At 41.0% G+C, this 23,695-nt stretch overlaps 1 protein-coding gene across 4 annotated transcripts in view; it reads left to right on the forward strand.

The window, feature by feature from the left end:
• zgc:172122 (uncharacterized protein LOC571844 homolog) overlaps positions 1–22,939 on the forward strand; it is a 65,349-nt gene extending 42,410 nt beyond the window's left edge. For all 4 annotated transcript variants that reach the window (XM_060899030.1, XM_060899031.1, XM_060899029.1 and 1 more), the window contains one exon: positions 22,211–22,939. The gene's annotated coding sequence lies outside the window, so the exon portion shown is untranslated. The remainder of the gene's footprint in view (positions 1–22,210) is intronic.
• Positions 22,940–23,695: the final 756 nt, after the last annotated feature.

Raw genomic sequence — 23,695 nt, forward strand, 5'->3', positions numbered from 1 at the left:
GTATTAAATAAAAATTTCACACTGTATGGGGTATCTTTTGACCCTAAAAAAGCGTAGAGAAATTGGCTATGTGATTGGCTGAAAAAGTCAGTCATGGAACTACGTCAGAAAAAGAAACTGAACTTTCATTTCTTAAAATTCAAACCAAGATTTCTCTGAAGCGACATTGCTATAATTGGGGTGATGATTTTTCAATACGTTTCAGTGTTGTAGTCGGGTCACTAAACCTCAAGTCTGAGTCCAGTCTCGAGTTCCCAGTGTTCAAGTCCGAGTCATTAAAGAAAGTCAAGTCGAGTCCAAGAACAAGACTCCATCCGCACCATTTGACGGTGGCTGTTGCTGCCTTTATGTGAAAGCGTCTCTGCTACTGTGTTGGACTAACGTTACTGCTCGACTGCCCAATTTTAGTTAACAGGCTACAGATAAAAAGCTTGTTCATCGCTCAGCAAGCCCCGCCCACTATCAACAGGGCAAATAACATGAGAGAGGGTTAACACTAGCTAGTTCATCACTCAGCAAGCAAGCCCCGCCCACTATCAACAGATCAATGAACATAGCATGTCACTTCCTTCTCTGGGTGGAGTCTTACCAAATGACGATTGAAGTTCGAGGTCGTCCCCTTCGTCTCCTCGATAGTTCTTCTACATATGGAACACATAGCAGTGCATTTTTTCCCACTGCACGAGAAGTCTCCATAAGCAAAGCAGACAATCCTAGGGGCGTTCTCTCCAGGCATTTTCATGCCATTAACGTTAGTTTGTTCCTGAACGTGACATATGAGCAGGTGAATGTGCATTCTCTTGCACGAAATTAGTATAAAAATTAACGTAGATAGAAATATAAAATATCTTATGCCAAATTATTATGGCATGTTACAAAAAATAAAGAAAAAAATCAGAGCCCTCGTCTCCAATTTACGAGTCCGAATGCAGTTAACGCGCAAGTCCGAGTCATCAGTGCTCAAGTCCAAGTCAAGTCACGAGTCCTTAAAATTAGGGCACGAGTCGGACAAGAGTACTACAAGCTTGGTACATTTTGCCTTGGATTCCATACTTTAGCAATATCACTGAGCTGACACGTTCATGCAGTCTCAATTTCATAATTTCATAATTTCAGCCTCTCTGCTGAAGAATTGCTCGTTAAAGTCATGCTGTTACCGAAAGCACTGACACTGGAGACTCCTTCCATGAAATTGAGAGAAACATGGACTCACAGTCCAGAAAACTGCACCAAGTCTCCGTGAATGAGCTGTTACTACAGAAACAATAATGTATTAAAGCAAACACATTTGCCAGAACTGCTGTTATTAAAAAAAAAAAATCAATCTACACTTTCTGACCAATCAGAATTCAGTAGCACTGTGATATAATAAGCTATAAATGCTGTACGGTGTCTCAAAGCAGCGAGGAATCTTCTTTATGACACAACCACACACACCTTCAGCTTTGGCCTCTCAGGTTTTTGTTTTTTTTAACGTGCCCTTTGTACAAAACCAACGTGTAGCCAGTAACCAATGTGTTATCCATGATGCGGTTAAACACTACAGGCTTCCTTTGGGCTTGTTTTCGAGAAACGGCTCGTGAGACTTTTGACCTGGAACAAGGCAGAGTTTGTCGTTGTTCTTTCATATGAGCCAGATACCTTTGAAAGACCGGTTCTGGAAATAAACTGGCACATTTTAAGCCTCTGAGACTTTTGTACCAGGATGATGGTTCTCGAAGTGACGACACTTCCTGCATAGTCCCCCACCCCTCAGGCCTCATTGTTATCTTTTGACACCTTAAATGGCCTCAAACATTTTTTGCGCCCCTTGAATTTCCTTTTGCCCTAAAATTTTGAGGTATTTAAGGCAATACTGATACGTTTTCTAGGGGTATGTAGACAAAAGTACAAAGAAAACCCATTTATTTTTAAAAACAACATTTATTTCTGCAACAGAAGAACAAGACAAGCCCTGAAAACATGAAACATAAATCAATATCATATATGTAAGACTTAAGTACGGTATGAGTACGTAATACGTCTTTTTATATAGAGTTTAGGACACAAAACACACTTTGTTTTGCCTGTAACCATGACTAGCAATATTGCAAAGATAAATGGGGTAAGATAGATTTATCTGTAGGATAATTCACTATGTAAATGATATACAGTGCCTTGCAAAAGTATTCATACCCCTTAAACTTTTTCACATTTTTCCACCTTACAACCACAAACTTAAAAGTTTTTTATTGAGATTTTATGTGATAGACCAACACAGAGTAGCACATAATTGTGAAGTGAAATGAAAATGATAAATGGTCTTCAAAATTTTCAACAAATAAAAATCTGAAAAATGTGATGTGCATTAGTATTCAGCCCCCCTGCGTCAATACTTTGTAGAGCCACCTTTTGCTGCAATTACAGCTGCAGGTCTTTTGTGGTATGTCTCTACCAGCTTTGCACATCTAGACACTGAAATTTTTGCCCATTCTTCTTTGCAAAATAGCTCAAGCTCAGCCAGATCGGATGGAGAGCGTCTGTGAACAGCAGTTTTCAAGTCTTGCCACAGATGCTCAATGGGATTTAGGTCTGGACTTTGACTGGGCCATTCTAACACATGAATATTCTTTGATCTAAACCATTCCATTGTAGCTCTGGCTGTATGTTTAGGCTCATTGTCTTGCTGGAAGGTGAATCTCCTTCCTGGTCTCAAGTCTTTTGCAGCCTCCAACAGGTTTTCTTCCAGGATTGCCCTGTATTTAGCTCCATCCATCTTCCCATCAACTCTGACCAGCTTCCCTGTCCCTGCTGAAGAACAGCATCCCCATAGCATGATGCTGCCACCACCATGTTTCACAGTGGGGATGGTGTGTGCAGGGTGATGAGCAGTGTTAGTTTTCCGCCACACATAGCGCTTTGCATTTAGGCCAAAAAGTTCAACTTTGGTCTCATCTGACCAAAGCACCTTCTTCCACATGTTTGCTGTGTCCCCTACATGGCTTCTGGCAAACTGCAAACGGGACTTCTTATGCCTGTCTTTCAACAATGGCTTTCTTCTTGCCACTCTTCCAAAAAGGCCAGATTTGTGGAGTGTACGACTTATAGTTGTCCTGTGCACAGATTCTCCCACCTGAGCTGTGGATTTCTGCAGCTCCTCCAGAGTGATCATGGGCCTCTCGGCTGCTTCTCTGACCAGTGCTCTCCTTGCTCACTCTGTCAGTTTAGGTGGACGGCCATGTCTTGGTAGGTTTGCAGTTGTGCCATACTTTTTCCATTTTTGAATGATGGATTGAACAGTGCTTCTTGAGATGTTCAGAGCTTGGGATATTTTTTTATAACCTACCCCTGCTTTAAACTTCTCCAGAACTTTATCCCTGACCTGTCTGGTGAGTTCTTTGGTCTTCATGATGCTGTTTGTTCTTCAGTGTTCTCTAACAAACCACTGAGGCCTTCACAGAACAAGTGTATTTATGCTGAGAGTAAATTACACACAGTAGGACTCTGTTAACTGATTAGATGACTTCTGAAAGCAATTGATTGCACTGGATTGTATTTAGTGGTATCAGCGTACAGGGGGCTGAATACTAATGCACACCACACTTTTAAGATTTTTATTTGTTTAAAATTTTGAAGATCATTTATCATTTTCATTTCACTTCACAATTATGTGCTACTCTGTGTTGGTCTATCACATAAAATCTCAATAAAAAAACTTAAGTTTGTGGTTGTAAGGTGGAAAAATGTGAAAAAGTTCAAGGGGTATGAATACTTTTGCAAGGCACTGTATATTTACTGTAGAGGGTGTGGTTTACTTTTGTTTGAGACACAAAAGCATGTCTTTCCATTCACTGAATGTACTTACCACTAGCTTTTTTACATATACATGTGGACATCCTGAAGTCAACCCGGGAAAATGTAGAGGGCACCAGCGACCACTCGGAGTGATGAAAAGCACAAATGCGCACATGTGCCTGAAGCAAGCCAATCAGAATCGCCGTTACAAATCAGGAAGAAAAAAACAAAATGGCGATCACAGGGGAGGCGAGGATGCTGGTTAATACGTCTTGTTTTTTGTAACGTACTCGCTCGAAAATCATTTTTGTGCTTAAAAAGCCGACCATAGGCGTGCTCAATGGGCCTAACTCGCTAAAATATTTCTGCCCGAGCATCTTGATCAGGCAACTCGGGCATTAGGGCAATGCCTGGTGTTGAGGCTTGCCCCCCCCCTTTAACACAGTGCCAAAATGATGATCCAGGACGCATCTTTAATAACAATACAGAATGTGTAGAGGTTGTTTTTTTTTTTTTTTAATTCTCTGTCGAGAACCGATTTTGGACTTTTCATGGTTTTGCAATAAGGGATGATAAGATTATTGAGGAGGTGACAAGAACTTAAAAAATCTTAACGTTTCACTTCATGAAATCGATTATTTATTTATTTATTTATTTATTTATTTATTTTTATCAGTTCCTACACCCTGGGCATCTCCTGTCGTCCACAGGTTAGTGATCTAGCAAGTCGGTCCTCTGTGTTAAATGTCAGCTTGTTTCTTGAAAACGAAAATATCTATAGTTTGACTTGGATCGTTACCAATCATTTACGGTTCCGGAACAATTACAACTTCAAATGATGTTGATCTTGAAGCAGGCAGCGAGACCACTGTATTATCTATTCCCTTATTAGCTCATCCGGCCGACAGGTGATGAGTTTATCCCATTATGTGTTGTCTGTTGTCCATCCAGCGTCATCCACATTTCACAAAAATCACTTCTCTCTCAATTCTTCACTGATTTTTGTTCTTTTTGGCAGGAAGGTCGGTCTGCCTGGGATGCATATATAGCTTCTACCCAAATTTGCATACTCACAATTAATAATGAAGATATGGAGTAATTAATCAATCCCTAACAAGCAGTTTCCACACAAACCACTTCTTCTCCCTCAGTTCTTCACCGATTTTGATTCTTTTTGGCATGAAGGTAGGGGTACCTAGGGTGCATAGAGCTTCTACCCAGATTTCCTTAATTGCAATTATTAATGAAGTTAATAGTGGACTAATTAAGCCTTAATGAGCAGTTCAACAAAAATTGCTTCTTCTCAGTCAATTCCTCGGCGTTTTGGATTCTTTCTGGCAAATAGGTCGGTATTCCTAGGTTGGATATCGTTTCTATATATAGCTTGTATATAGTGTATATGTATAACCTGCAACATTTATTGCACAAGGTGGCCCACTTTAGATCGTTCCTTCTGGACTACATGAGGCCGGAATGAGCTACACCATCACTGACGGTCTTGTTGTGTTTTTTAGGCTCTACTGTACACCATGTGTAGCCTTGGGAAAACATTTGAATTCCTAGACGTCACAGAGCTAAAAATGGCGTTGCCTCAAATTATACTGTTGACCAAAGAATAATTTTGGCCTGCAGTGGCGTCCGGGTGATATTTCACTGGAGAAATTATAGTAGTGATTCCTGGTATTCAGAATGAGGACATCTACATTGAACCCAAACCAAACTAAGCCATCTAGAATTATTGCATTTCTACTCTCTGAGCACTGGATGACCTAAAAGCCAGTTTTCACTGATTACTATCTAACCTGTTGGAGTCAGATTCAGTCGTTAGGGATTTGAATGTAAGAAACTGTCAGAAACAGAGTCCAGGTTGAACTCATTGGCACTATAGAACATTGATGTGGTTTCTGGATGGCTAACTTGTATGGAGAGGAGACTGGATACATGTACATACAGTAAGTACATTCAGTGAATACATGAATCGTAATCCAAGTCCCTTGTGGGGTTTAATAAAACACAGGCAAGCAAGGTTAAACAAGCAAAATCCAGTGTAAATCCAGTGCCATACAGTGCCTTCCCGCACCATATGGCACATTAGGTGGCGCCGAGCTCAGTTTCTGAACGAAATTTGTATAAAAATTAACGTAGATAGAAATATAAATATCTTATGCCAAATTATTATGGCATGTTACAAAAAATAAAGAAAAAAATCAGAGTCCTCGTCTCCAATTTACGAGTCCGAATGCAGTTAACGCGCAAGTCCGAGTCATCAGTGCTCAAGTCCAAGTCAAGTCACGAGTCCTTAAAATTAGGGCACGAGTCGGACAAGAGTACTACAAGCTTGGTACATTTTGCCTTGGATTCCATACTTTAGCAATATCACTGAGCTGACACGTTCATGCAGTCTCAATTTCATAATTTCATAATTTCATAATTTTGGCCTCTCTGCTGAAGAATTGCTCGTTAAAGTCATGCTGTTACCAAAAGCACTGACACTGGAGACTCCTTCCATGAAATTGAGAGAAACATGGACTCACCGTCCAGAAAACTGCACCGAGTCTCCGTGAATGAGCTGTTACTACAGAAACAATAATGTATTAAAGCAAACACATTTGCCAGAACTGCTGTTATTAAAAAAAAAAATCAATCTACACTTTCTGACCAATCAGAATTCAGTAGCACTGTGATATAATAAGCTATAAATGCTGTACGCTCTCAAAGCAGCGAGGAATCTTCTTTATGACACAACCACACACACCTTCAGCTTTGGCCTCTCAGGTTTTTGTTTTTTTTAACGTGCCCTTTGTACAAAACCAACGTGTAGCCAGTAACCAATGTGTTATCCATGATGCGGTTAAACACTACAGGCTTCCTTTGGGCTTGTTTTCGAGAAACGGCTCGTGAGACTTTTGACCTGGAACAAGGCAGAGTTTGTCGTTGTTCTTTCATATGAGCCAGATACCTTTGAAAGACCGGTTCTGGAAATAAACTGGCACATTTTAAGCCTCTGAGACTTTTGTACCAGGATGATGGTTCTCGAAGTGACGACACTTCCTGCATAGTCCCCCACCCCTCAGGCCTCATTGTTATCTTTTGACACCTTAAATGGCCTCAAACATTTTTTGCGCCCCTTGAATTTCCTTTTGCCCTAAAATTTTGAGGTATTTAAGGCAATACTGATACGTTTTCTAGGGGTATGTAGACAAAAGTACAAAGAAAACCCATTTATTTTTAAAAACAACATTTATTTCTGCAACAGAAGAACAAGACAAGCCCTGAAAACATGAAACATAAATCAATATCATATATGTAAGACTTAAGTACGGTATGAGTACGTAATACGTCTTTTTATATAGAGTTTAGGACACAAAACACACTTTGTTTTGCCTGTAACCATGACTAGCAATATTGCAAAGATAAATGGGGTAAGATAGATTTATCTGTAGGATAATTCACTATCTCATTTCATCTCATTATCTCTAGCCGCTTTATCCTGTTCTACAGGGTCGCAGGCAAGCTGGAGCCTATCCCAGCTGACTACGGGCGAAAGGCGGGGTACACCCTGGACAAGTCGCCAGGTCATCACAGGGCCGACACATAGACACAGACAACCATTCACACTCACATTCACACCTACGGTCAATTTAGAGTCACCAGTTAACCTAACCTGCATGTCTTTGGACTGTGGGGGAAACCGGAGCACCTGGAGGAAACCCACGTGGACACGGGGAGAACATGCAAACTCCACACAGAAAGGCCCTTGCTGGCCACGGGGCTCGAACCTGGACCTTCTTGCTGTGAGACGACAGCGCTAACCACTACACCACCGTACCGCCAGCTTGTTTCTTGAAAACGAAAATATCTATAGTTTGATTTGGATCGTTACCAATCATTTACGGTTCCGGAACAATTACAACTTCGAATGATGTTGATCTTGAAGCAGGCAGCGAGACCACTGTATTATCTATTCCCTTATTAGCTCATCCGGCCGACAGGTGATGAGTTTATCCCATTATGTGTTGTCTGTTGTCCATCCGGCGTCATCCACATTTCACAAAAATCACTTCTCTCTCAATTCTTCACTGATTTTTGTTCTTTTTGGCAGGAAGGTCGGTCTGCCTGGAGTGCATATATAGCTTCTACCCAAATTTGCATACTCACAATTAATAATGAAGATATGGAGTAATTAATCAATCCCTAACAAGCAGTTTCCACACAAACCACTTCTTCTCCCTCAGTTCTTCACCGATTTTGATTCTTTTTGGCATGAAGGTAGGGGTACCTAGGGTGCATAGAGCTTCTACCCAGATTTCCTTAATTGCAATTATTAATGAAGTTAATAGTGGACTAATTAAGCCTTAATGAGCAGTTCAACAAAAATTGCTTCTTCTCAGTCAATTCCTCGGCGTTTTGGATTCTTTCTGGCAAATAGGTCGGTATTCCTAGGGTGGATATTGTTTCTATACATAGCTTGTATATAGTGTATATAACCTGCAACATTTATTGCACAAGGTGGCCCACTTTAGATCGTTCCTTCTGGACTACATGAGGCCGGAATGAGCTACACCATCACTGACGGTCTTGTGTTTTTTAGGCTCTACTGTACACCATGTGTAGCCTTGGGAAAACATTTGAATTCCTAGACGTCACAGAGCTAAAAATGGCGTTGCCTCAAATTATACTGTTGACCAAAGAATAATTTTGGCCTGCAGTGGCGTCCGGGTGATATTTCACTGGAGAAATTATAGTAGCGATTCCTGGTATTCAGAATGAGGACATCTACATTGAACCCAAACCAAACTAAGCCATCTAGAATTATTGCATTTCTACTCTCTGAGCACTGGATGACCTAAAAGCCAGTTTTCACTGATTACTATCTAACCTGTTGGAGTCAGATTCAGTCGTTAGGGATTTGAATGTAAGAAACTGTCAGAAACAGAGTCCAGGTTGAACTCATTGGCACTATGGAACATTGATGTGGTTTCTGGATGGCTAACTTGTATGGAGAGGAGACTGGATACATGTACATACAGTAAGTACATTCAGTGAATACATGAATCGTAATCCAAGCCCCTTGTGGGGTTTAATAAAACACAGGCAAGCAACGTTAAACAAGCAAAATCCAGTGTAAATCCAGTGCCATACAGTGCCTTCCCGCACCGTATGGCACATTAGGTGGCGCCGAGCTCAGTTTCTGAACGAAATTTGTATAAAAATTAACGTAGATAGAAATATAAATATCTTATGCCAAATTATTATGGCATGTTACAAAAAATAAAGAAAAATTCAGAGTCCTCGTCTCCAATTTACGAGTCCGAATGCAGTTAACGCGCAAGTCCCAGTCATCAGTGCTCAAGTCCAAGTCAAGTCACGAGTCCTTAAAATTAGGGCACGAGTCGGACAAGAGTACTACAAGCTTGGTACATTTTGCCTTGGATTCCATACTTTAGCAATGTCACTGAGCTGACACGTTCATGCAGTCTCAATTTCATAATTTTGGCCTCTCTGCTGAAGAATTGCTTGTTAAAGTCATGCTGTTACCAAAAGCACTGACACTGGAGACTCCTTCCATGAAATTGAGAGAAACATGGACTCACCGTCCAGAAAACTGCACCAAGTCTCCGTGAATGAGCTGTTACTACAGAAACAATAATGTATTAAAGCAAACACATTTGCCAGAACTGCTGTTATTAAAAAAAAAATCAATCTACACTTTCTGACCAATCAGAATTCAGTAGCACTGTGATATAATAAGCTATAAATGCTGTACGCTCTCAAAGCAGCGAGGAATCTTCTTTATGACACAACCACACACACCTTCAGCTTTGGCCTCTCAGGTTTTTGTTTTTTTTAACGTGCCCTTTGTACAAAACCAACGTGTAGCCAGTAACCAATGTGTTATCCATGATGCGGTTAAACACTACAGGCTTCCTTTGGGCTTGTTTTCGAGAAACGGCTCGTGAGACTTTTGACCTGGAACAAGGCAGAGTTTGTCGTTGTTCTTTCATATGAGCCAGATACCTTTGAAAGACCGGTTCTGGAAATAAACTGGCACATTTTAAGCCTCTGAGACTTTTGTACCAGGATGATGGTTCTCGAAGTGACGACACTTCCTGCATAGTCCCCCACCCCCACCCCTCAGGCCTCAATGTTAACTTTTGACACCTTAAATGGCCTCAAACATTTTTTGCGCCCCTTGAATTTCCTTTTGCCCTAAAATTTTGAGGCATTTAAGGCAATACTGATACGTTTTCTAGGGGTATGTAGACAAAAGTACAAAGAAAACCCATTTATTTTTAAAAACAACATTTATTTCTGCAACAGAAGAACAAGACAAGCCCTGAAAACATGAAACATAAATCAATATCATATATGTAAGACTTAAGTACGGTATGAGTACGTAATACGTCTTTTTATATAGAGTTTAGGACACAAAACACACTTTGTTTTGCCTGTAACCATGACTAGCAATATTGCAAAGATAAATGGGGTAAGATAGATTTATCTGTAGGATAATTATCTCATTTCATCTCATTTCACTATCTCATTTCATCTCATTATCTCTAGCCGCTTTATCCTGTTCTACAGGGTCGCAGGCAAGCTGGAGCCTATCCCAGCTGACTACGGGTGAAAGGCGGGGTACACCCTGGACAAGTCGCCAGGTCATCACAGGGCCGACACATAGACACAGACAACCATTCACACTCACATTCACACCTACGGTCAATTTAGAGTCACCAGTTAACCTAACCTGCATGTCTTTGGACTGTGGGGGAAACCGGAGCACCTGGAGGAAACCCACGTGGACACGGGGAGAACATGCAAACTCCACACAGAAAGGCCCTTGCCGGCCACGGGGCTCGAACCCGGACCTTCTTGCTGTGAGACGACAGCGCTAACCACTACACCACCGTACCGCCAGCTTGTTTCTTGAAAACGAAAATATCTATAGTTTGATTTGGATCGTTACCAATCATTTACGGTTCCGGAACAATTACAACTTCGAATGATGTTGATCTTGAAGCAGGCAGCGAGACCACTGTATTATCTATTCCCTTATTAGCTCATCCGGCCGACAGGTGATGAGTTTATCCCATTATGTGTTGTCTGTTGTCCATCCGGCGTCATCCACATTTCACAAAAATCACTTCTCTCTCAATTCTTCACTGATTTTTGTTCTTTTTGGCAGGAAGGTCGGTCTGCCTGGGGTGCATATATAGCTTCTACCCAAATTTGCATACTCACAATTAATAATGAAGATATGGAGTAATTAATCAATCCCTAACAAGCAGTTTCCACACAAACCACTTCTTCTCCCTCAGTTCTTCACCGATTTTGATTCTTTTTGGCATGAAAGTAGGGGTACCTAGGGTGCATAGAGCGTCTACCCAGATTTCCTTAATTGCAATTATTAATGAAGTTAATAGTGGACTAATTAAGCCTTAATGAGCAGTTCAACAAAAATTGCTTCTTCTCAGTCAATTCCTCAGCGTTTTGGATTCTTTCTGGCAAATAGGTCGGTATTCCTAGGGTGGATATCGTTTCTATACATAGCTTGTATATAGTGTATATAACCTGCAACATTTATTGCACAAGGTGGCCCACTTTAGATCGTTCCTTCTGGACTATATGAGGCCGGAATGAGCTACACCATCGCTGACGGTCTTGTTGTGTTTTTTAGGCTCTACTGTACACCATGTGTAGCCTTGGGAAAACATTTGAATTCCTAGATGTCACAGAGCTAAAAATGGCGTTGCCTCAAATTATACTGTTGTCCAAAGAATAATTTTGGCCTGCAGTGGCGTCCGGGTGATATTTCACTGGAGAAATTATAGTAGTGATTCCTGGTATTCAGAATGAGGACATCTACATTGAACCCAAACCAAACTAAGCCATCTAGAATTATTGCATTTCTACTCTCTGAGCACTGGATGACCTAAAAGCCAGTTTTCACTGATTACTATCTAACCTGTTGGAGTCAGATTCAGTCGTTAGGGATTTGGATGTAAGAAACTGTCAGAAACAGAGTCCAGGTTGAACTCATTGGCACTATGGAACATTGATGTGGTTTCTGGATGGCTAACTTGTATGGAGAGGAGACTGGATACATGTACATACAGTAAGTACATTCAGTGAATACATGAATCGTAATCCAAGCCCCTTGTGGGGTTTAATAAAACACAGGCAAGCAACGTTAAACAAGCAAAATCCAGTGTAAATCCACTGCCATACAGTGCCTTCCTGCACCGTATGGCACATTAGGTGGCGCCGAGCTCAGTTTCTGTAGCCGTCAGCCTCTCACCTATTACATACCTAGGGTTACAGTGGTGGGCTGGTCCTCTGGTAACCACGAGAATTTGACTCCCCACTCACATCTGTATTGCAGCATGCCTTGCCAGATGGCAGTAGGTACCATTTTATGATGGTCTTTGGTATGACCTGACCACGAGTAGAACTCGCGATCTCCCGATTGAGAGGCAGACACACTAACCACTAGGCCATCTCGCGGTGTAAAATCCAGGATAATGTAAAAAAAAAGCAAGATTATACAGAAATTAATGCTCGAGACAAAAAACTGATAAGACTTTGTCATGGCAGATAAAGAAAATGGAAGTGTGTGAGTTTCAATGTTTGAGAAGTATGGTGAAAGGTGGATGTCATTTGGAAGCAGGAGAATACCCCCCTGCAGAATTTCATCTATGCACAACGTCTGAGGTATATTGGACATGCATCTGAAAACCGATCTGAAAACACCACATACATCAAAAAACTGATGTTTGTCAAACCTATACTGTTAGAAATAGGGGTGCAGTAGGAGTCCATTTCTGTCTTCCAAGATACAATCGACACTAATGTACCCCCTAGGGCTCATTATTGGACTTCAAGGTCGAAAGGAGTCAGCTGAGGTGGTTCGGGCATCTGATTAGGATGCCTCCTGAGCGCCTTTCTTTGGAGGTTTTCCAAGCACGTCCAACTGGGAGAAGACCTTGGGGTAGACCCAGAACATGCTGGAGAGATTATATATCTCATCTGGCCTAAGAGCGCCTTGGGATCCCCCAGGAGGAACTGGAAAGCGTTGCTCGGGAGAGGGATGGTTGGAATACCCTGCTGTCACCGTGACCCGACTTTGGATAAGCGGAAGAAAATGGATGGATGGCTCGAAGGTAACTATGTGTACCTTTTTAGGGTCAAAAAAGGTACATATATATAATCCCAATCAGTATATAAAGGGCACAATTAAGTACCTTAGAAGGTACTGCCCCAGTGACAAGCCATTGTATACCGAAAGGTACAATAATGTACTTTGTTTTCTGAGAGTGTACCAGAAAATATTATCATAACCCATAAATGAAGATCGCTGAAATACTACACTTACACAGCAAATTCCTCAGTGTTGAATTAACACTTTCAGAGTTAATTTCTGTCCAGTTGGACCTATATAAACACAGTTGGGTGTTAAATCAACACTCTGGGTGTTAATTCAACACTGGGGATTTTGCTGTGTACCGATTGAACAAGTGAAGAAGTTGACACAGTCAAAGTTGGAGTTCGCCAAGTTACTTCATCATCAAACTCACTTGCCTCACTCACTTCAATGAAGGTTATGAAGGAACCCACAGGACAGGATGAACAATGACACATACAGGAATCAAGAATCAACATGGAACAAGTGAACACAGTCAGACAACAAACCAATCACAGGACAGAATCCAAAACAAACACAAGCGCATGACATTCATCGTGATGGGAACCTCCGTGGGAAAGGAGAAAACCATAACCTCGTCATATAACTAGTCTTATACGAAACTACATGATATGGCTAAGGAGAAACATTCCAGTACCCAAAGTGTAACAAAGAGAACTTTCAAAGAGCCATCTTTAGCAGCTACAATTATAATTTCAAGCACAAAATGCACCAATGAACCATTCTGGCAGAGGAAAATGAGCAGAGCGATGATGATTTTCAATTATGCAAATATTATAATCTAAAGATTTACAGAAAATTCTTTCAACTGCAAAAGTCTGGAAATAAAACAATACAAAATGCTCATACAGGGGCGTAGCTACCTGTGATGATCTGGCAACTTGTCCAGGGTGTACCCCGCCTTTCGCCCATAGTCAGCTGGGATAGGCTCCAGCTTGCCTGCGACCCTGTAGAAGGATAAAGCCGCTAGAGATAATGAGATGAGATGAGGGGCGTAGCTAGGATTTTTCAAAGGGGGGGGTCACACACTGACTGGCAGCCTGAGTACATTATGTAACAAAAAATAATTACCATTGCTAGTTTTGGGTAGCTTAGAATCGGGCTCTTCCGTTGCTGTTTCTTCCACGTTTTCTTGATGATGTGTTCTAGAAACGGCACTAAAACTTAGCTTCGAAGCCACAAAATGCAACTTTGATGGAAAAAAATATATACCTCTCTTCACGTCGAAAGAAGGAGGAAAGTTTCGCTTGTTTTGACATGGCGAATTATTAACACAAGAGGAAATACTCGTAATTCGCAACTAAAAAGACTGCAGCTACACTGGCAGCTTGACCATGCTTTCTAGTGCGATCGTGTTGCGCTTGCGCAGAACTGTTTCAGTCCTGCGCGCCTTGGCTCGTGCACCTGAAGGCGCGCCTCGGGCTGCACGTACGCCTACCGAGCTCCGGCACGTGCACCGTTAACAAAGAACACCTGTCTTTAATCAATGAACTGTGTTTGGGTTATTTAAGGACTGCGCCCATGCAAGAACGATGCGAAGTATTACGCCACGTCTAGTGTGCCTTACTGAGCCTTGTTTCCTGGCCCTGTTCTTGTCGATCTCCTGGTTTTTCGACTCCTGTTTCTCGTCCCTTGATCTTGTATAGTTTTGCCTCTGATATTCTGTCCACGCCTCGTTGACCTCCTGCCTGTTTCCTCGATTATGACTTGGCCTGCTGTTTCGGACTGTTTGCCTGTTGCGTGCGTTTTACGCACTTTATGCTCATAACGCACTGTGCATTATTTAACATATCTGCACTTACATCCGCCTCTCCCGCACACACTCTGACAAACTGGGTTTTCGCGCCCAAACCACAGGAAGTCCATACGGTACAAGGTTATAAAAACCCTAATGAGGCTGAGGTGGCAATCTAGTTTAAAAATTTTTTTTTTTAGAAAAATTACAGTATGTGAATGGTTGTCTGTGTCTATGTGTCAGCCCTATGATGACCTGGCGACTTGTCCGGGGTGTACCCCACCTTTCGCCCGTAGTCGGCTGGGATAGGCTCCAGCTTGCCTGTGACCCTGTAGAACAGGATAAAGCGGCTACAGATAATGAGATGAGATGAGATGAGATGGCACGGTGGTGTAGTGGTTAGCGCTGTCGCCTCACAGCAAGAAGGTCCGGGTTCGTGGCTGGCGAGGGCCTTTTTGTGTGGAGTTTGCATGTTCTCCCCGTGTCCGCGTGGGTTTCCTCCGGGTGCTCCGGTTTCCCCCACAGTCCAAAGACATGCAGGTTAGGTTAACTGGTGACTCTAAATTGAGCGTAGGTGTGAATGTGAGTGTGAATGGTTGTCTGTGTCTATGTGTCAGCCCTGTGATGACCTGGCGACTTGTCCAGGGTGTACCCCGCCTTTCGCCCGTAGTCAGCTGGGATAGGCTCCAGCTTGCCTGCGACCCTGTAGAACAGGATAAAGCGGCTAGAGATAATGAGATGATGAGATGAGATAATGAGAAATTACAGTGGGCTCTTTTCTAATATTCTTATGCAGCTATTGAAAAAATGTATAGTCCGACAAGAGAGGGGGGTGTCACGGGCACCCCAGGATCACCCCCCCCCCCCCAGCTACGCCCCTGTCATAAATGTTCAGATGGAGTGATTTTGTAAGTTTTATTATTTTTTTTAAAGAATGCTCTTTCTTCCCTGACATATCAACCATAGTCAAAGGTGGGTTTTTTTGTATTTTTTAATTTAATTGAAATTTTTTGTGGGTTTTTTTTTAAAGCCAGACTTACATTTTTAAATTCACATAATAATAATAAGAAATTTCTTTTTAAGCCTAAAGTGAAAATGAATAAAAACACACAAACACGGTGTCATAAACTCAGAACTGGATTGGAGCAGAATAAAATTTTGTGCACGGAGGATATGCACGGAAGACTGGGTTGTTTTTGCAGTGCTTCATTTTTTTTTTTGTAGCACCACAGGAAATGGGGTGTTACCACTTCCTGTCTTTTACAAGAAGTCTTCCTATCCTCATGATTGGCTTTTTTGATTTGCCTTTGGTGAAAGGGAAATTCCTGTGCGAAGGGTACTGCTTTAGAAATTATTGTTTCAGGTGTGAATATGATGATAGATAATGGATAATAAAACATGAGCACTGTGACTTATTTACATCCTAACATTTATGGAATATTTTGTTGTAATAGTCAGACTCGTGTCTGAATTGTTACTTCAAGTGCGACTGGGTTCCACGGCGCCTCGCTGCAGTCTGTGGGAGTCTGATATGGATATTTTGTTTGATCAGAACTGATTGTTGCTATTACTTTTGGCTCTTAAAACAATGACTTTTAAAAAAAAAAAAGAAAGAAAAGAAGACGAAAACATGGCACAAGTGCTTAACAACCTAAATAAACCTCCAGATCAGGGTGTGTTTTAAAAAATTTATCTGAACTGGTCACATTTTTCCAGTGTTCTGGTGAAACTCAGCATGACGCAGGACCTGTTTTTTAATTTTTTAAAGGAGAGACAGGAAAAAGGTGAGACTGATAATGGCTTTTAATATGAATCAGATTCTGTTGGCGCACGCATCTTATTGACGTATGAGTGCTGATCCGGGAATAGGTTTGTCCTTCATATCTGGACTGATCCATTTACAGTGTCTTGCAAAAGTATTCATCCCCCTTGGTGTTTGTCCTGTTTTGTCGCATTACAAGCTGGAATTAAAATGGATTTTTGGAGGGTTAGCACCATTTGATTTACACAACATGCCGACCACTTTAAAGATGCAAATAGTTGTTTTATTGTGACAAAAACAATAATTAAGAAAATCTGGAGTGTGCATAGATATTCACCCCCTTTTATATGAAACCCCTGAATAAGAGCTGGTCACTGGCGATTCACTTCATAAGTCACATAATTAGTTGATTAAGATCCACCTGTGTGCAATCAAAGTGTCACATGATCTGTCACATGATGTCCGTATAAAATCAACCTGTTCTGGAAGGACCCTGACTCTGCAACATGACTAAGCAAGCAACATGAAAACCAAGGAGCCTCCAAACAGGTCAGAGACAAAGTTGTGAAGAAGTATAGATCAGGGTTGGGTTATAAACAAATATCCCAAACTTTGAATATCCCACGGAGTGCTATTAAATCCATTATAGCAAAATGGAAAGAATATGGCACCACTACAAACCTGACAAGAGAAGGCCGCCCACCAAAACTCACAGACCGGGCAAGGAGGGCATTAATCAGAGATGCAACAAAGACACCAAAGATAACACTGAAGGAGCTGCAAAGATCCACAGCGGAGATGGGAGTATCTGTCCATAGGACCACTTTAAGCCGTACACTCCACAGAGCAGGGCTTTATGGAAGAGTGGCCAGAAAAAAGCCATTGCTTAAAGAAAACACATTTGGAGTTTGCCCAACAGCATGTGGCAGACTCCCCAAACACATGGAAGAAGATTCTCTGGTCAAATGAGACTAAAATTTAACTTTTTGGCCATCATGGGAAACGCCATGTGTGGCACAAACCCAACACCCTGAGAACACCATTCCTACAGTGAAGCATGGTGGTGGCAGCATCATGCTGTGGGGATATTTTTCATTGGCAGGGACAGGAAAGCTGGTTAGGACTGAAGGAAAGATGGATGGCACTAAATACACGGCAATTCTGGAGGAAAATCTGTTTGAGTCGGCCAGAGGTTTGAGACTGGGATGAAGGTTCATGTTCCACCAGGACAATGACCCTAAACATACTGCTAAAGCTACACTGGGGTGGTTTAAAGGGAAACATTTAAATGTCTTGGAATGGCCTAATCAAAGCCCAGACCTCAATTCAGTTGAGAATCTGTGGCATAACTTGAAGATTGCTGTACACCAACACAACCCATCTAACTTGAAGGAGTTTTGCCTTGAGGAATGGGCAAAAATCCCAGTGGCTAGATGTGCTTAGCTACTAGAGACATACCCCAAGAGACTTGCAGCTGCAAAAGGTGGCTCTACAAAGTATTGACTCTGGGGGGTGAATACCTATGCACACTCCAGATTTGTTTTTTCATCTGAATTATTGTTTGTGTCACAATAAAACAACAATTTATGTCAATCAAATGGTGCTAACCCCCCAAAAAATCCATTTTAATTCCGGCTTGTAATGTGACAAAATAGGACAAACACCAAGGGGGATGAATACTTTTGCAAGACACTGTATATTACATTTGTATCAGTTTGTTAGACTATAAAGTGACACAGATGTGAGACAGGAAATGATTCAAGCATACAGCCAGGCGCTCGTTGGTAAAGAATCTTTTTATTTGGTTTAGATTTTTTTTTTTAAATTATTTGGTAGTTTTGAGATCTGAACTCACAACCTTCTGATCATCAGAACTACAGCTGCCTCTTAAATACTTTATTATCAGCAAAATAAATATACAGGGTGTGTGTATATATATATATATATATATATATATCATTCTCATTATCTCTAGCCGCTTTATCCTTCTACAGGGTCGCAGGCAAGCTGGAGCCTATCCCAGCTGACTACGGGCGAAAGGCGGGGTACACCCTGGACAAGTCGCCAGGTCATCACAGGGCTGACACATAGACACAGACAACCATTCACACTCACATTCACACCTACGCTCAATTTAGAGTCACCAGTTAACCTAACCTGCATGTCTTTGGACTGTGGGGGAAACCGGAGCACCCGGAGGAAACCCACGCGGACACGGGGAGAACATGCAAACTCCGCACAGAAAGGCCCTCGCCGGCCCCGGGGCTCGAACCCAGGACCTTCTTGCTGTGAGGCGGACAGCGCTAACCACTACACCACTGTGCCGCTGTGTGTATATATATATATATATATATACACACACACGCCATCCACCTGCTGTTTGATGCAGTTCTCGAATCAGCCGATCCCTTGACAGCAGCACAGCGCATCAAATCATGCAGATACAAATCGAGAGCTTCAGTTAATGTTTACAATGTTCAAACATCAGAACGGGAAAAATTGTGATCTCAAAGTGTGACTTTCTTTCACTGTGGTATGGGTGTTGGTTTGAGCCAGATGGACTGCTGGTTTGAGTATTTCAGAAACTGCTGATCTCCTGGGGTTTTCACACACAACAGTCTCTAGAGTTTACACAGACAGAATGGTGCGGAAAACAAAAAAACTTCGAGTGAGTGAGCGAGCGAGCGACAGTTCTGTGGGTGGAAACAAATGCCTTGTTGATAAGAGAGGTCAGAGGAAAACGGACAGGTTCGTGGTTTGAGCTTTTTTACCAGGAAGGATATAGTAACTCATTTAATCACTCTTTACAACCGTGGTGAGCAGAAAAGCATCTCAGCATGCAGCAGCAGAAGAACACATTGGGTTCCACTCCTGCAGCCAAGAACAATGGATCTTAGAATCAAGAACACGTTCCTATTAAAGTGGCCAGTGAGTGTATATTGTAACTTGTCTTTTAAATACATGTAATTATTTTCTTCTTAATTTGTGTTGCTAATAGATAGATAGATAGATAGATAGATAGATAGATAGATAGATAGATAGATACGTAGATGAATGAATGAATGAATGAATGAATGAATGACATTTTTCATGACATATTTGTACTCTGCATTAAGGAAACACCTGAACACTAATATTGATGATAACATCTAAAACGTTTTCCTCTTGCGGTGCTTCGCTTAAAATATACCACAAGGTTTTCAAAACCACAGTCACCTACCTTTTTTTTTTTTGGGAGAGGACAAATAATCTAGATTTACAGCAGAGAAAACAGTCATGTACGAAGAGTTCACATCAGGGTGATGGTAACATAAGCGCCGTCCTCACTTCCTGTGTGTCATATTTTTTTGTCACATTTCTCAGTGACAAAATGAACACTAGAGACCATCTCAAACGTGTGGTGTTCTGGGAAAAACCCTTCGCGTGGTCAAATTTGGATTATATACAGTAAGTCACGCGCGTAATGAAGTCTGTCTTGCGTAGAAGCAAGAAACTGAAGCAAGTGTGACAGCCAACGTGTCCAAGAAGCACAACGGCAGGTTCTGCAGCCAATTTCCTTATAAAACCATTTAGGTATACCTTGTAGGACATTTAACAGCAAATATTGACTTGCTTAATTTTTTTTAAACTGTTAATGTCCCCTTTATAGTCCATTTGTAGATGTAGAAATTTTCATTTACAACCCCAATTTCCAAAAAGTTGGGACGCTTAAATGAAAACACATTTAAAACATAAATGAAAACAGAATGCAATGTTTTGTAAATACCTTTCAACCTATATTCAGTTGAATACAATACAAAAACAAGATATTTAATGTTCAAACTGATCAACTTTATTGTTTCTTGTAAGCATACACTCATTCTGAATTGGATGCCTGCAACACATTCCAAAAAAGTTCTGACAGGAACATGTTTACCATTGTGTTACATCACCTTTACTTTTAACAACATTTTGTAAGTGTTTGGGAACTGACGACACTAATTATTGAAGTATTAGTAGTGAAATTGCTTCCCTATTGCTTCAGTTGCTCAACAGTCCGGGGTCTCCGTTGTCGTATTTTGCACTTCATAATGAGCCACACATTTTCACTGAGAGGCAGGCAGGTCAGTTTAGCACCTGCACTCTTTTACTACAAAGCCATGCTGTTGTAACACATGCAGAATACAGTTTGGCATTGTCTTGTTGAAATAAACAGGAATGTCCCAGGAAAAAAATGTCATCTGGAGGGCAGCATATGTTGCTCCAAAACCTTTATGTACCTTTCAGCATTAATGGAGCCTTCACAGATGTGCAAGTTACCCATACCATGGGCACTAACACTCCCCCATACCATCACAGATCTTGGCTTTAGAACTTTGTGCTGATAAGAATTTGGATGGTTTTTGGAAGGGTTTTTTTCCTCCCCAACATTCTGCTTTGATAAACGACTAAACTGAAAGTTGAAAGTGATCCCACAATTATGTTTAGCTCATCTGTCCATAAGCTGTTACCATGGCGTTGTGTCCATCGTCCATCCGTCGTCTAAAATTCAGTTCAATCGTATCTCCTCCGTCAGTTCTCCATGGATTTCCATTCCAATTGTTTTGCTTGAAAGAGCTCACAAAACTCCACACAAAACTTGGTCGTTGTTTTGTTAGCAAAAAAAAAAAAAAACAAAATTGACGAGTTTGTAATTAGGTCAAATTAACGAATTTTCCAGGCAGCTTACTAGAATTGTATCTCCTCTCTGATTTCTCACTCGATTCCAGTTCTGACTGATGTTTTGGATAGATCTTCCTTTGAGGAACAAAACTTGTTTGTTTGTTGATTTTCCTGTTGTGAACAATTTGTTTACAACTTTGTTTATTTTCAATTAAATCGTGTCTCCTCCCTGCCTCAGTTCTCAATCGATTTCAATTCTGATTGTTTAGTTTAAAAGAACTCAACCTTCTGCACAAACCTTGGTTGTTGTATTGTCAGTTTTTTGCTAACGACCTGCTAATTAGGTCACCTTAACGAGATTTCGGATTTTTCACTAGAACTGTATCTCCTCTCTGATTTCTCACCCGATTCCAGTTCTGATCGATGTTTTGGGTCGATCTTCCCTTGGGGAGCAAAACTTGGTCATTTTTTTGTTGATTTTCCTGTTGTAAATAATTTGTTTACAACTTTGTTTATTTCCCGTTAAATTGTGTCTCCTCCCTCCTTCAGTTCTCAACAGATTTCAGTTCTGATTGTTTTATTTGAAAGAACTCGACCTTCTGCACAATACCTGGTCGTTGTATTGTCAATTTTTTGCTAACAAATTAGTAATTAGGTCAACTTAATACATTTTCTTCTGACTAGAATTGTATCTCCTTTCTCATTTATCAGGCGAATTCAGTTCTGGTGGATGTTTTGGGTCAACCTTCTTCCCTCGAGGAACAAAATTTAGTCCTTTGCTGATTTTCCTGTTGTAAACAATTAGTCGTGGAGGTTGGTCGTGTCTCACATCGTCACATTTCAGTTCTGTTTGATGGTTTGGTTGTCAGGGTTGTTTTGATGGCAGGCCAGATGAGTGACTACGGCCTTGATGTTCTGATTTGATGACACGCACTGGTTTCCTTCACCGTATCATTTAACCTCGTTCTCAAAACACAGAATTATTGTGACACAGAAAAACTGCGGTTCTGCCTTCCACTGTTTTTCAAACGTTGACTTGTTCATGCTGTTCCACATCTAATCCCAACACTGTTGTCTTCTCTTTTTCTACATTTAGGCCGAGACAAATCCCCTGGAAAAATGCTGCTAGGTATGACTGAAGAAAGCCACAGTCTGTCTTCTATATATATATATATAGTGTGTTTTATGAATGTATTAGTGAGCGTATGATTCTTCTACAGCATTCCAATGGTAATTTAAACTAAAATGCTATCACTGGAAACACTAAACATCTTTTTTTATTGTGATGTATTTTCACTTTTATTATCAATTTCCTTGTACTAAGTAGTAATCTTGTTTAAAGTAATTAATGTTAATTTTAAAAATGAAAAACATTACGAGAAATTGACATTTTATGAGTGAAAAGGTTTTCAAAGACGAGCGTTACGCTCCCTGCTCGTGCATCTCCACTAGAGGGAAGTGTACTCATATCTGGAGGTTGATCTTCTACACTAAAGCTTCTACACTGATGGGATGCATCTGACTCAACCACTTTGGTTTTCTTCAGTTAAGAGGTTTAATGGATAAATACAAGAAAGTTTGATCAGATTTTCAAATAAATAATATTAATATTACTAAAAAAAAATAATAACATCGAGTCCCTACCATGGACTTGATACCGTACGTCTCTGGTAAAAGTGTTACTTGTGCATGTTTGTGGCATTTTAACAGCTTGGCATTTTAAAGAAGTAAGAAACCTGAATGTGAAAATGAAGAATGGCTGGTGTGAATTGTATCTCTTACAAAAAAAAAAAGGCAATAAATACTGATGACAATTTTAATTCAAGAGCTTCAGTGATTCTGTGCCATTCTTTTTTTGTTGTTGTTGCTTTAATTTGTGACATGTATGACACAATTATGCCTTAATAAAGTCAGTTATTATAATCTCTCATACACTTATAGTGGGGCAAAAAAGTATTTAGTCAGCCACCAATTGTGCAAGTTCTCCTACTTAAAAAGATGAGAGAGGCCTGACATTTTCATCATAGGTACACTTCAACTATGAGAGACAGAATGGGGGGAAAGAATCCAGGAAATCACATTGTAGGATTTTTAATGAATTGATTGGTAAATTCCTCGGTAAAATAAGTATTTGGTCACCTACAAACAAGCAAGATTTCTGGCTCTCACAGACCTGTAACTTCTTCTTTAAGAGGCTCCTCTGTCCTCCACTCGTTACCTGTATTAATGGCACCTGTTTGAACTCGTTATCAGTATAAAAGACACCTGTCCACAACCTCAAACAGTCACACTCCAAACTCCACTATGGCCAAGACCAAAGAGCTGTCAAAGGACACCAGAAACAAAATTGTAGACCTGCACCAGGCTGGGAAGACTGAATCTGCAATAGGTAAGCAGCTTGGTGTGAAGAAATCAACTGTGGGAGCAATTATTAGAAAATGGAAGACATACAAGACCACTGATAATCTCCCTCGATCTGGGGCTCCACGCAAGATCTCACCCCGTGGGGTCAAAATGATCACAAGAACGGTGAGCAAAAATCCCAGAACCACACGGGGGGACCTAGTGAATGACCTGCAGA

Source organism: Neoarius graeffei, chromosome 18 (assembly GCF_027579695.1).
Source record: "Neoarius graeffei isolate fNeoGra1 chromosome 18, fNeoGra1.pri, whole genome shotgun sequence".
Lineage (NCBI taxonomy): Eukaryota > Metazoa > Chordata > Actinopteri > Siluriformes > Ariidae > Neoarius > Neoarius graeffei.